The sequence below is a fragment of the Dermacentor andersoni genome, chromosome 1 (genome assembly GCF_023375885.2).
Source record: "Dermacentor andersoni chromosome 1, qqDerAnde1_hic_scaffold, whole genome shotgun sequence".
In the NCBI taxonomy this organism is placed as follows: Eukaryota; Metazoa; Arthropoda; class Arachnida; order Ixodida; family Ixodidae; genus Dermacentor; species Dermacentor andersoni.
The window spans coordinates 286,602,431-286,617,080 of record NC_092814.1 but is presented as its reverse complement, the minus strand read 5'-3'; the positions used below and the strand labels follow the sequence as shown (position 1 = coordinate 286,617,080).

General features: G+C 43.8%; 1 protein-coding gene and 1 long non-coding RNA gene across 6 annotated transcripts in view; one reads left to right on the top strand and one right to left on the bottom strand.

Moving 5' to 3' along the window:
* LOC126547795 (uncharacterized) overlaps nucleotides 1-11,846 on the bottom strand; it is a 44,186-nt gene extending 32,340 nt beyond the window's left edge. Inside the window, exons 1-2 of one of the 4 annotated variants that reach the window (XR_011890659.1) lie at nucleotides 11,453-11,846; nucleotides 11,098-11,243 (exon numbers count right to left, since the gene is read on the bottom strand). This is a non-coding gene — a long non-coding RNA (uncharacterized lncRNA). The remainder of the gene's footprint in view (nucleotides 1-11,097; nucleotides 11,244-11,452) is intronic. The other 3 variants (XR_008609163.2, XR_008609162.2, XR_007602779.3) reach the window with 3 other exon arrangements.
* LOC140213731 (uncharacterized) overlaps nucleotides 1-14,650 on the top strand; it is a 550,291-nt gene that overhangs the window by 371,346 nt on the left and 164,295 nt on the right. For both annotated transcript variants that reach the window (XR_011890656.1, XR_011890655.1), the window contains one exon: nucleotides 5,813-6,014. The gene's annotated coding sequence lies outside the window, so the exon portion shown is untranslated. The remainder of the gene's footprint in view (nucleotides 1-5,812; nucleotides 6,015-14,650) is intronic.

The following is a 14,650-nucleotide window of genomic DNA, read 5'->3' as shown; positions in this document are numbered from 1 at the left end:
GGTGATAAGCTGTTCTTTTAACAAAGGGTTGTGGTGGTAGATTTTATGGAAGAGCGAAAGGCGGAAGCATCTACGACGGAAAGAAAGTTCTGGCAAGTGTTGTTTTCATTGAGTTAACGCTAGCATAACGGGAGCAGTTTGATAAGACGAAAGGCCTGCAAGATTTTGAATGGCTTCTATGCTGTTTATGAGTGTAATGTTAGCCGGGTCCCAAATGGCGCATGAGTATTATAGTTTGGAGCGAAGTAATGTTTTGTAGAGAGTTTCGGTGACGATGGAGCACATGAGAAATTTCGGCGCAAATAGCCCAACATGCGATTGGCATTGCTACATATAATGTCAACATGCATGTGCCAGGAAAGGTTGCTGGAAAGTTGCGGCCGGACAAAACGCCAGATGCGTTTAACTTGTCCTTTTGTTTATTGTTTGCTCGAGTGACTGCTCGCCGCGACGGTGGCAGATCCTCGGAACCATATACCTGCAATATGGGTTAGATAAGGCGGAAAATAAAATAATGCGAAACAGCGTCCATCATCAAACCCTGCAATGACCCTTAAAAGGAAGCTTTAGCTCGGATGCTCCTATCTAAATACATGTAAAAGGAGAATTCGTTTTTCTGGGCAACCACTGCACCAAATTTGGCGAGGTTTGTTGCATTTAAAAGACAGATTTAAAATCTAGTGACCGTTTGTTTCGAATTCTTGACTTAGGTCGTCAATTTTTTTTATTAAAAACTGGCAAAAATCGAAAATATTTAGAAAATGAAGCTATCAAGTTTACAACGCTATAACTAAGCAAAGAAAAATGACATAACAAATATGTAAATAGAATTAATAGTACATCTAAAGCGGACAAAATTGATATGTTACACATGAATCTGAAAAAAAATTTAGTAATATATAAATACAGCTTTTGCGGAACCCTTGTACACAACGTAAGAAATTCACGTAAGATATCAAATTTGTCCGCTTCCAATGATGTAGTGGATTCCGTTTACAGAACCGCGATATCTGTTCTTGATGCAGAGCTATTAATTTATAAAGTTCGTGCTATTTTATTTCAAACTTTCGAATTTTTGAAAATCTTTTTAACGAGATTGAGGCCGTAAATCGAAATTCCGCTTCCAACAGTCACCCGAATTTAACTTCCTCTCTCAAATGCAACAAATTGCATTAAAATCGGCCCAGGGGTTATCTCAAAACAACGTATTTGCGTTTTACATGTATTTGAATAGGCCGCGTTGGAGCTGGGCTCGAGCTAAGCTTCTTCAGAGGAAGCGGTAGACTTCCTCTTTAGAATTTATAGCCTGAATTTTGTGAAAAGGATTTTCAAAACTTCGAAAGTTCGAAAAAGAATAGACGCACGAAGTTTATAAATTAATAGCTCTGCATGAAAAACAGACACCGCGGTTCTGTACAGGGCACCCATTAGATCATTCAAAGCGGACAAATACGATACGTCAATTTATATCTTAAGTGAATTTGTTGCGTTGTGTACAAGGGTTCAGAAAAAGCTACATTTCCATATTACTGAATTTCTTTAGATTCATGTGTAACATATCAATGTTGTCCGCTCTATATGTAACATCAGCTGCAATTTACAGAATTATGATATTATTTTTCCTTGCTGAATTAGAGAGTTGAAAACTTTATAGTTTCGGTTTCTCAAAATTTCTGATTTTTTGCCAATTTTTTTTAATAACAAATTGACGATCTAAATAAAAATTTGGAAACCAACAGTCACTAGATCTTAAGTTTCTCTTTTAAATGCAACAAACCTCGTCAAATTTGATGCCGTGGTTGCCTACAAAAACGAATTCTCCTTTTACGTGTGCTTATAGAGGAGCACCCGAGCTAAAGCTTCCTCTTGAACCCATAAGCAATATGACTGCCACCCGTTACCTCGTCAGATCTTTCTCTAAATGTACAGCACTTTTCGTGCAAAATTTGCAACTGGAAACAAGAGTCGCAAGAAGTTGAGAAATTAAGCGATCTACTAAGGGAGAGAGCCAAGGCAACAGCCAAACAGGAAGAAAAAGCGAATATTAACAAATTTAACCACTGTTTATGAAAATCTTGATGGGTCAACATAATTTTATTTAAAAGGAAAGTAGAGAAAACGCCGCCGGAAGTGGAGAACAATTCCGTGTGCTCTGAATGACGCTTCTACAGTTATCAGTCGAGCCACCTGACGTAGCCACTTCTCTGCTGTGCTTATGAAGGTGTTTTTCTAACCTTCCGCGGTGGGCGCAGTACGTCTATAACCGCAGCCTCCTGCGCTCTAGACGGTTATACGGGACTGGTGGCCACGCATTGTTACGCAACATTCCAAATAACAGTACGAGTCGGTTGTGGCACTCAACTTGGTAGAGCAGTAAACAAGAAATCCAAAAGAACTGTGATTTTTCCGCAAATGTATATCCCTCTATAATTCTTCTAGAGCTGATTAAAAAAACGCTGCTATAGTCGGATACAACTCAAGTCTACAGCGAAGCCCCGCCCACGCACTCATAACCGCCAGCCAGTGTTCCTCCGCGAGGCTGCAAGTAATTCGTACTTCAAACTTTCCTGTTACCCAAATCAGGCGGTACGCACAAAAATAAAATTATTAGCGCGTAAATTTATGCGTTTTCCCTCGCCTATTATAGTGCAATGGCGGATGCCTAATTGTTTATCGAACTGAAATGCTTGCTTCGCTGCAACTATACAGTATATTGTCAAGTTGCACTTCAGTTGGCAGTGAAGTTTGATGAGTAAAACGGGCTCACCAGTGAAATGAACTGTTCTAGAGACTTTTGCAGATTAATTTATTAATTATAGGGTTTTACATGCCAGAACCACGATATCATTATGAGGCACGACGTAGTGCGGGACTCCGGAAATTTGAACCACCTGGGGTTCTTTTACGTGCAGCTAAATCCATGTACATGGGTGTTTTCGCAGTTCGCCCCAATCGAAAATGCGGCCGCCGTGGCCGGGTTTCGATACCGCGACCTCGTGCTTAGCAGCCCAACCCCATAACCACTAAGCAACCATGGCAGGTAGACTTTTGAAGAGTGAAATGCTCAGACTCCATACACTTTGTCCATGTCTGTTGCACGATACCACTACCGATACCACTACCGACGGAAGCGATACCGATCGTTCATCGCTTCCGTCGATGAAAGGACTCTTCAAGAACAGCAGACGCTCCGGAGGTATCATGTACGACGCCATTTTGAAAAGAACGCAGGACGACGATTTTGTTTGCTTCTGTGATTGGCTGGCAGAGTAACACAACCCTGCGTGGGCCGGGTGTCTTGGTTTCAACTGCTGTTTTTTTTTAAGTTGTATACTACCAAAGAAATCTTCATTTTACACTTTCACTTTTTTAATTCTTGGCAGTGTTCTTCCTGGGCTTCTTTTCTGCGTCAGTCCATTTGATGTGGTTCCTTGTTTGCCCAGTAAAGGAGATGTGTATCTCACAGGTACGCCTGTGAGATACACTTTATGTCATTTTTCTTTGGCGGGTTTACGCGTCTTTATGGCGAATGGCGGGCGTTATTACCGTTTGTACTAGTAAGGGTACAGAAAAGTTACCTTGGGTTGCCCCCCCCCCCCCCGAAAAATATCCTGGGTACGTGCCTGAGTGTGAATATGGTCTATGGTTGAGTAGCCTTTACGAAATGCTGCCTGGTCCTTCGGTTGACAGTAGTCTAAGGTATTCCTGATTCTATTTGCGAATACCTTAGTATATACTTTGTAGGTAACGGAAAGTATGCTGATATCGGTCTACAATTTTTTCAAGTCCTCGGCGTCCCCTTTCTTATGGATTAAGATTATGTTGGCGTTCTTCCAAGATTCCGGTACGCTCGAGGTCATGAGACATTGCATATACAAAGTGGCCAGTTTTTCTAGAACAATCTGTCCACCATCCTTCAACAAATCTGCTGTTACCTGATCCTCCCCAGCTGCCTTCCCCCTTTGCATAGCTACCAAGGCTTTCTTTATTTCCTCCGGCGTTACTTGAGGGATGTCAAATTCCTCTAGACTATTCCCTCTTCCATTATCGTCGTGGGTGCCTCATGGTACTGTATAAATCTCTCTAGAACTCCTCAGCCACTTGAACTATCTTATCCATATTAGTAATGATATTGCCGGCTTTGTCTCTTAACGCATACATCTGATTCTTGCCTATTCTTAGTTTCTTCTTCACTGCTTTTAGGCTTCCTCCATTCCTGAGAGCATGCTCAATTCTATAAATACTATACTTCCTTATGTCAGCTATCTTACGCTTGTTGATTAAGTTGGAAAGTTCTGCCATTTCTACTCTAGCTGTAGGGTTAGAGGCTTTCATACATTGGCGTACTGGTATCCTGTCTAACGGAGTTACCACCGACTTCTATTGCACACTCCTTAATGATGCCCATAAGATTGTCGTTCATTGCTTCAACACTAAGGTCCTTTCCTTAGTGTTAGGTCCTCTTTCTATTCGCTTTAAGAGCCCACAAAAGTGAGCTGCTATAAATGAGAAGAGCGTTTGAGTGGGCGGTTCAAACAACGCCGCGGGTCACCGCCCAATACTTGCGTCGCCCGGGCCGTTACATGAATTTGACGTCAGGAAATTGCAATTGGAGTAGTTTTACGTTATAAGGCCCCTTATTCGGACCGTTATTCGTGCTCTTAAAATGAAGAATAGTGTAATATCCTTCTGCTTAGCTGCAATTTCTTACAGCTGAGCAGCTGCCGAGTCGGACACACGCCTCAAGTTCTTTAAAGGGCTTTTCGAAGTTGAATGTTCTATTATACTGATGCCAATCGCCTTCCAGCAAGATAGCTAGTGGTGTCCAGCTTCAGCCAAAGATTAAAGCCAAATGGCTGAAACGTACTATTCGCCAGAAAATTCTAGAGCCCAGGGCTCGAAAATGGAGCCATGACGTGAACCAACCAGCAAAACAACAAAAATAGTGGTACGGCTCGACGTCTAGCTCCACAAACGCAATGGCAATTTAGCGAACCCAGTCGTTGGATGTGGGCACGTCACACTGCATCGCTTAGCGACACTGAAAAGAAGTACCCACCCTGGTGGCGTAGTGGCTTTGACGTTGCGCTGCTAAGGACGAGGTCGCGGGATCGAATCCCGGCCGCGGCGACCAAATTTCGGTAGGGACGAAAAGCCAAAACCTCGTGTACCGTACATTGGGTGCACGTTAGAGAACCCCAAGTGGTCCAAATTAGTCCGGAGTTCTCCACTACGGCATGCCTCATAATCAGGTCGTGGTTTTGGCACGTATACGTGAAACGATCTTCGATATTTTCTTTTCAGTGTTAAAAAATTCTGGGGTATTATACCCCAGAATTTTTTAACACTGAAAAGAAAATATCGAAGATCGTTTCATGGTAGACAGCGTCGATGGCATAGCCCCGATGCAGATCTTGTTGCTTTGAAGGTTCAAAAGTCGCCCGCCGTTCCAGTTTTCGAGGCATTCAAGGAACACATTTATTTCCAAGGTGATTCAAGAGCCCCTGAATATTTTTTTTTCTAAATTCGAGAACTTTCCAGGAGTTTAAGGTGGTGTACGAACCCTGTGGTTACATGTAATTGATGACTGAAAAAAGTGATTGCATTTAGCTGAGTACTTATTAAAAATGCAAACTATAAATACAAAACTATCAAAAATGTGATTTATTACGAGTAATTAATGACATGTAATTCGTTACTTGCAAGCCAGCGGTGAACAATCTTCTTTTGGCAAGAAATATTTTGTGAAAAGACCTTCTGCGTTATACTGAAAGGCCTCAGCAGTGTTTCTCTTTTCTCCTTTTAAACGCAGATGATCTAGCGCCAAGGTTGGGACAGTTGGCATCAAAGGATACATTTGTTATTGTATATCCCAAGGGCCTAAGCGGGCAGCGGAGAGCCTCCTGTCACGACAACTGAAGAAGGCACCTGCATCTCCGTCACCCGCCGCCGTCGCGATTGCCGCTTAGGCTTCTCACCCTTGTCCTCCTCAGACGCAAAGGCAGGTCGCACAGGTACGGTATCGCTAAGCAAGACTGTTCTTAATTACCGACTGGCATGATGCAACTTGTTGAAAATTATTATGTATTTATTTATTTTTAGTTTAAATGTCCCTGCTACATTCTGAAGGCAGCATTTCCATGCATACGTGGAGAAAAGAAGTGTGTCTTCACGCTTCTTGTCGTAAAAACCGCTTGATGTTAAAGATCAATATGCAACAGCTTGTGGTATACAAGGTGTCCCAGCTGACTTTAGCCAGAGTTTAAATATGTGCGAATGCCACGTAGCTGGACAGAGCCATGTTGTTTGTCGTCGCTTGGAGATACTCAAATCATTTTTTCATTCTGCCTAATTAAATAATTAACATTAATTAATTAATCAACTTCTCAAATATTATAGTTAGATGAGAAGTGTCAATGAGAAAAGTGTAGAGCGTCATGAAAAACACCCGATGCAGCATTCTGCTGCTCAATACGTGTTACATAAAAGTGTTTCTGAGCGTGAAAGAAGCCCGCGAATACGCACAAAGTGCCTGAGCGGCCAGTCGCGCGGCAATTTTGCGTGCACCTGCAGGCTTCTTTCACGTTCGGAAAAACACTTATGAAGCACGTATTGAGCAACAGAATGCTGCATCGGGTGTTTTTCATGTCGCTCTACACTTTCCTCATTGACACTTTTCATCGAACTATAATATTTGAGAAGTTGAACAATTAATTAATATTAATTATCTAATTAGGCAGAAGGAAAAATGATTTGAGTATCTCCAAGCGACGACAAACAACATTACCATGGTTCTGTCCAGCTACGTGGTATTCGCATATATTTAACCTCTTTCTAAAGTTAGTTAGGACACCCTGTATAGGTTGGCGCGTTTCTGTCAGCTCGCGGTATTCGAAACGCACCCGACGAGGGCTTTTCGTCGTGTCACCTTTCAAAAAACCTCACAACACAGCATGCAGTGCCGCGTCCATCCGACTTTATGTGGGATGAATATTTTGCGTAATCACTTCCGTGTTAATTTTGAAAAGTTTTATATATATATACCGGGTGATCAGTTTGAAGTTTTTATGAATGTTTAAAAATCGTCTCTTGCAGGTAACACAATTCTAGACCTTGAGCTGGATTATACAGAGGCGGATGTTATACTTGCACGAGATATCGAAACGCATGTACAACAAATGAAAAAAAATGCACTCATTAACTTCTTAACTACTTTACGGCACATATTGCAATTTACAAATTGTAGCTGGTGAGTTTACAAGGCGTATTCTTTTGGAATGAATTTACAAAATGACGTCAGCTTGGAGATATGTGCCATCAACCTCGCCGTAAAAATGTACTGCTATTCCACTTACTTGTTTTAACGAAACGCTCTTTGATGCATTGAAGCTATAGAGTAGATGGAACGCCCATGTTTTCGTCCCACACTTTGGGAAATAATTGTCTCTAAACTGATGTCATCCAGAAGATTCATTTCAAGTGGATAGGTCTAGAAAGCTCACCGGCTACAATTCGCAAATTGCAATATGTGTCGTAACGTAACAAATAAGACGTCAATTAGTGCATTCTTGTTAATTAGTTGACTATGTGTTTCGATTTCTCAAGCTAGTAATGTCCGCCTCTGCGAATAATCCAGCTGAAGGACAAGAATAGTGCTATATACTACAGGCGAGTTTCGAAAATTGCGATAAACTTAAGGATGATCACCCCGTATATAGGCAATGCTCATTACACAAAGGGTTGCACAAAGATATATGGTGCGTGTTTCTGCGGCGACTTTATCAGAAGAAATAGGGGGGGGGGATTCCAGACAAAATGATAATCTATATTGCCCAAGCTTTGTATTAGCGGTGGACGTCTGCATTTTGCCCGATAATCACCGACATGATTTTTTTTTACGAAATTCTGCTCATTAACTGTTTAAATAGCGACTTTGAATCCCTTAGTTTAAGTACTTGCAGAACTGAAGTCAGCAAACACTGAGTGCGTAACCTCTTAAAAGAAACCGTGTCCGTAGGATAAATCTTAATGAATGCCGACTCCAAATGTGCCGTCAAATGCATATGCGTTTAAGGTAGAACTTATCCTGCTGTTTTCTTTTTTTTTTTTTCCACAGCACGGAAACTTATTAACTGGAACGGCAACGCATTTCGCTGTAGATTTTGTGTGCTTATATTTCTCGGAACTAATGCAAGGCGCACTCCTATACACATGCATTCTTCGTTTGTTTTTCTTTCTTTTTTTTTAAACAATACAGCTTTCTTATTAAGAAGTGATGAGCGCAGCGAACGTGGTATTTTTGCAGACGTGTTCCTAGGCGAGGTGGACATACCTTGGCGCTAATAACGTGAGCTTCAGACTAACTTGGAGGCGGTCACATTTTAATGGACACACAACTTTTAAATATCTTGAAATACGCACTTAGTTCGATATATTCACAATCGACTCCCATATAAAGTCTAGCCCGGTTATAACGAAGCCACTTATAGCGAAATAGCGGTTATAACGAAGGGATTTCGATTTCCCATTCCCATGTTTGCATTCTTTTTAATAGTCCACATATTACGAAATAGCGGATATGGCGAAGTGATTTCCGATTCCCGCCGACTTCGTTATAACCGGGCTAGACTGTATATCGAGAATGAGCGCGTCCCGCTGCGCGTTAGATTTCTGCGGCCACACCCATACTGTAGGCCCCGAAGTGATCAGAGCATCGAGTACGGACGTATCTCGCCACCGAAACGACGACGGCTTTGGGGCTCGCGAGGCCACAGGATGGCGTGGGTCTCATCGGGAGCCTGATGCCATGGCGCCCGAGTCGTCGAAGCCACTGGCTGTGCGCCTGCTGATCTTTTGCGCCTTCATCGCGACGACCGTTACCAGGTTCGCGAGGCCAGGGACGCTGTGCTCTGCCAGCTGTACCGAGTGCCATCAGAATCATCGAACGCGCGAGCCATGAGCATGCAACATCAACAGTGACAATAAAAGTTTACGCGACGCCCCATGACACCGGCCGAAACTACGACGCAGCGAGTGCAAATATTGAAGACCAAGACGGCGAGCAGCTATTGATATCAAGGAATAACGTTCGTGCGAAAGTTCGACTGCTCGTAACAAAAATTCGTCAAGCGCTGGCGTCATCGCCGCCACAGGTGTATGAGCTATTCCGCCCACTCTCAAGGCCAAATCACCCGTGCGCTTGTTAGCACGCGAAAGCTCACGCCGGCGCACCTACGCATGCGCTGATGGTGCCGGAGAGATGGCACGCGTCGAAGCGCGGCGCGAGCACGGATATCTGCTTCGCCTGTTGGGCACACGCGAAATGCGCCGGGAAGCATACGTGTAGTCTGGCCTTTAGAGTCAACGAGAAGAGATCTTGCGAAAATGAATAAGTAGATATGGAAGGTGATCTATCTTGACCAAATGGAGAGCGAATTGGATGAATCTGGTAGCTTCCAGTACGAGGTATGCGAAGCAAAAGCGAGACATGAGTTGCGAATTAGCGAGTTTGAACGGAAGCCGTTCCTGAATACCTGTGGAAATCCAGTATTTCATATAAATGCATCAAACAGCCACTGGGAGTGCAAGAAGGATGCAAGGCCGACCAACAGATTGGGAGAGAGTGCATAAACGGTGCCCCCCAAGGAGACTAAAACCAAGGAGGTATGTAAACCTCCTTGACTAAAACAAACCAACCAGTTGGAGTGACTCCACCCTTTCCATACGAAGGTAAACGCCAGCGTTTACTTCTAAGACAATGCAATCACTGAAGACTGACGAGCAAAAGTCTGCGATAAGAACGGTTCTCCAACGTGAGACACTGACCAGTAAGAAGATGCGCACAGCGATCCTTTCTCTGGGGAAGATGGTCTGCTTGCTCCCACTGTGAAAACGTTTGAGCGTGTTTCGTGGTAGTAACAAGCGGACACGAAAACAAAGAAAAGAAATAAGGCCCTGCGGAGGAAAGCAAACAAGGCTTGGAAGCGACGTAGTTCGGCAAGAGCGATTGCAATGGGTATCAAACGTCATGTACGACATTTTCCCACTAGGCATAGGACACACTTAAAGTTACATTTCTGTAATGTCCGATCAATGAGAAACAAGCGCCGTGATCCTGGCATTAAAACAACGCCATGGAGCAACGCAAATCAAAAGCGTACATTGAAACGCGAAAACTGAGCGGAGCATAAGTCAACACCACGAAATCAGCACGAACGTGAAAGGAGCCGCCAAACCAAAGAGAAAGCCGAAAACTCGTAGATACTTTCAGTTCCGTGACACTAGAGGAAGGATGTATGAGGCACAGACAGATGGCATCACTCGGATGGATCGTGGTCGTGCCAACAACAACAACAACAACAAAAAATTATTGTTCGAAACCGAAATAAAAAATGGAAACACCGCTGGAGGATAAAGCGCTCTGATTAACATCCGGACAGCTTCGACGTAGACAGTTTTGACTGCAAAGGACATTCGCCGACAAGTAAAAGCCCCAAATTTAAATTAATTCGCAGGGCGGCAGATGTGCCATCAACCCCTTCGTGCACGCTTTTTTCTTTTGTCTTTTTTTTTTTTTTTTTTTTTACGTTCGGAAGTGCTGAACTTCTCCGCGAAATCGCGCATGCGGTCTGGACGGTGAAGCAATAACAACGCTGATCGTCGGACACGTCATGGTAGCCTGCCTGCATTTTTTCTTTCTTTTTTGTTTTGTTTTTGGTCAAATTAATGAATTTAAACACGAAAAAGGTTCACGAAGATAGTTTCTAGTATGTGTATCATTTGTTTTCACTGAAGTGGACTGAATCAGCAAAATAATTGCATCTTTCACTAGGCTCTCCCAAATGCAAAAATCGCAGTCAACCCGATCGGTGCATGCATGTGACAACGGAACGCGAAGTCCGCGTGTGCGGATATCGCAGTTCCGAAAAACGCAGCTCAATATCGCTCCATGTGCAAAAATCGAATGTCCCTGTCTACGTTGACAACGCAACATTCTTGTCTCGTAGTGTTGCAAAGCTTTCAGAGTTAAACAAACTATACCTGCTTCCCTGCTACGTCGTTCAAGGTCAGTTCTAGCGGCGAAGGCGTGGTACGTACCTGTCCTCTGTGCACAAACACGGGGAAGCCGCTGTTGTGTCAGGTTGGCTGCAGCATTTCCACGCACCAGCATGCACTGCAGTGCCTACAGCCAACGCGATCTGCCTTGTCCATTCCTTTGTGCTGGCGGCACTCTGTCTTCGAAACTGGAACCGAAGAGGACAGTTTTCTCGGTGTATGGTTCCATTCTGCACTAAATATGCTGAGCATACAGTTGAACGATCTAGTGATAACGCGCTCTCATTGCACCAAGGCTCTGAGCTCTCGAGATGCGAAATCAAGCTATCGCAAGTGCGGGAGCAGAAATGATATTATGCAATAACGCCGTGTTAAAACACACAAGTAAAGAACTCACCGTAAAAACTCACGATGGTCTACGAAAGACACTCCACCGCTGCAGGTTGCGGGCCTCGCGGGACACTGCACAGACTGTACCTGCGGTCTCAGGATGGCAAGTCGCTACAAGGTGGATTGCTTTGGCTTGCATAAGTCACCCACGCAGAAAAAAAAAATCTTGCTTACATGCGCCTGTCTCAATGGCCTGTCTTTAAAATTTGCTAGCCACCGCATATTAGAAGGTATGCGCGCAATAAACATTTATCAATTGACCTCGTGTTAAGTTCTCAGCTCTGCGTTTAGTTCAAGTCAAAGCCTGCGGGCGCCAGTTTCAAAACAGTTTTGTGTGGGAGGCGCTGAGAAGGCACACGATATGTATCTGTTTCAGAACGTGCATGTGTACTGTGAAGGTACTGTACGTCGGACGTGCAGCGGGCATGGACGGTTATGTGCGGGTGCATGTGTACTCGGGTCACAACCGGTCGAGCGCTGTCATCTGCCGTGAGGCGCAATTACTTGAAATGCGCTCATTGCGATGTCTTGAAAATGCTACCCGTTCGCTTACGCAGCCTGCTTAGCGCTACTCGCCGACATATCACCCTTGCGAGTCATTGGCTTTCACCCCGCCGGGTCACCGTATATCGTGCGTTGGTTCGGCCACTCGCTTGCGACGGACGATTATGTTTGCGGAATGATGCGGCCCCTCAGTTGGTACACACAAAGAGAGAGAAGAAGCAAGAAAATCGTATAGCGCTGTGGATGTCTAATCGTATTTACGAACGCGGTATAGATATGAGTGTGATCCTACTGATCGGTTTCACCGGGTCGCCGTGCAAATTATGCTAAACCCATATATGCAGCTAATTTGAATAACACTGCGCACCTCTTACAGATTATGTAAAGCCGGGCGCAACATATATTTTAAAGTATAAGTACTTCTCACGTCCATCGTGAACCCTAGGGTCTGGTTTGATACTGTAGGATGACTTTCTTGCAATCTGTGTAAATCGACGAATCGCCAGAAAAAATACGCGGAATTTTACGAATTCCGTTGCAAACGTTGAAACTTGAAAGCGTCTTGAAACGCTGTATGTACTCATTCGACCCGAGGTCATTTTGAAACGTTTCACTATATCCAATGCACTCGTTCGTTATACCAGAGTTCGTGTGCGCACTTCAAGAAGCTACCGGAAAGATACCCAAGCCTTTGCGAACACTTGACTATATGCGGTGCAATTCCTTCGCTATATATACCCGACTCTTTTCGTATGCTGATCACTGCATACGAGCTTGGGACGCATGTTCCTGTGTGCTGCTCGGGCTGCGGACTGCTCAATTGTACACTATATCACGTGCAACTCATTCGCTGTACACGATGTGTATTGAAACGATTCACTATATCCGGTGTGCTCCTTCGTACTACCCGAGGTCTTGTGCACAGTTTAAGTGAAGCAACCCCCAAACTTACACGAGACTTTCCAAACACATTCTATCACTATATCACTATACAATAACTTCTGCCGTCTCCACCGTATTCGACTCATGTTCCTGTATGCTGCGCCGCTCCACTCTTTCCTCTGTATGCGAAACGCCTGTTCCGCCTCGAGGCAGACCACGTCAGCGGCCGCTGCCTCACGAAAGCTTCACCGTAAAACTTTTGCGGTAAGGCTAGGGCCGTCCATTCAAGAGAGAGAGCCCTCGGTAGGTCAGAGCGACGTCGACGTATTTCGCCGCGTTTGCACATACTTTCCCAAGCACTCCGCGTCCCCCCACCCCGGTACTACGAGAAATAAGTGCGCGTTAGGCAAGACCCCACAACGTTAGCGTTGTGCATAATGGGCATAAAAACGCACATTCGTTGCGCCCGTTTTCTCGGCTGTACAAAGAAGCTTTTTTTCGTTTCAATCGTTGGTGCGGCGGAATGCAGACGACAGCCCGCTACTCAGTGGAGACCACGGCACCACGGTGGGTGGGGAGACGAGGCTGCTGCGAGGAGGTTTCGTTTTTCCTGATGATCTTGCGTTGATTTTGCAAATAAGCGCGCACTTTACAACTAGGGTCACTGCAAACTGTTTCAAGCTCGTTATCAGCTGTTTTCCACGTTTTGTATTCTATTTCCTTTTTTTTTTTCCGTATACACAGTGCTAGTTTGCGCGATTTTGACGCTAGGTGACGAATAATGCCGGTACGTCGAGGCGTGTTCGAATGCGCGGGCAAAAAGGTCTGTGTAAAAGTAAACGTCTTCTTTGTGGTTTGAATGGAGTTACCAAATTTTTTTTAATAAATCTTGTAATTACCCCGTCTTTATTTTTTATTTTGTGTCTCGCCTTGCGCGAGTAAAGAAAAAAAGTTTGTTTTTGTTGTACTGTACAAAATCGAGTATTTTATGTTGCCAGCATTTTGTGTTACATGTCAATGTTTGTTGATTTTTGTGGCTAATGCTACGCAGTACGTTTTGATAGTTAACACGTCAGTATTACAATTTTTTAAAACTAAATGCAGCAACAATAAACTAAATACTAGCCGCATCATTCGTACGTAGTGATTTATGTACCCCGCATTATAGGCTTTGGTGATTTGTGGCCAGACTTTGAACAATGATAAAGTGTTGCCAGACTTTTGCAAATTACGAATTATTGACACATTCATCGCAACATTTAATTAAAGATTCTGACCATTTTTTAACACGGCCTTGATTATTTGCTGTTGTTGTTTTAGAATTCGTGCTAAAGTGTCAATGTTGTCTGACTTTTGCATTGTCTCAATGAACATTGTTGCCTGGTTTTTGTGTGCTTGTTAAATCGTTTGGTGTTATTTAGTCATTGTATACGTTGTGATTTGTACAAAAAAAATTATGCTAGCTTAAAGTGCAGTAGTTTTAGCATGTTACATCTTTCGAACTATTTATTACGTTATACGTCGTTGTGTTAGCCGAGTTTGTTGTCAAACTGTCTCCGAAACTGAAACTGTAACTTACGGTGCAACCCGCTATGTTATTAATTAAATATGTGGAACCACGTGTGGAACACACTGTAGCCTTGTTGACAGCAGGGATTGCGTAGTCACACCCGTCGTGCAGGGACTAGGTAGCGAGTAACTCTTCTTGCGCACGTGTTCTTTTTTTATAGCCTCATTCTACGCTATCTGTTTGGCAAGGAGGATCAGCGAACTCGTCCTAATTAGCGGCATTTTGAATGCCGTTAGGTTTTTATCACGC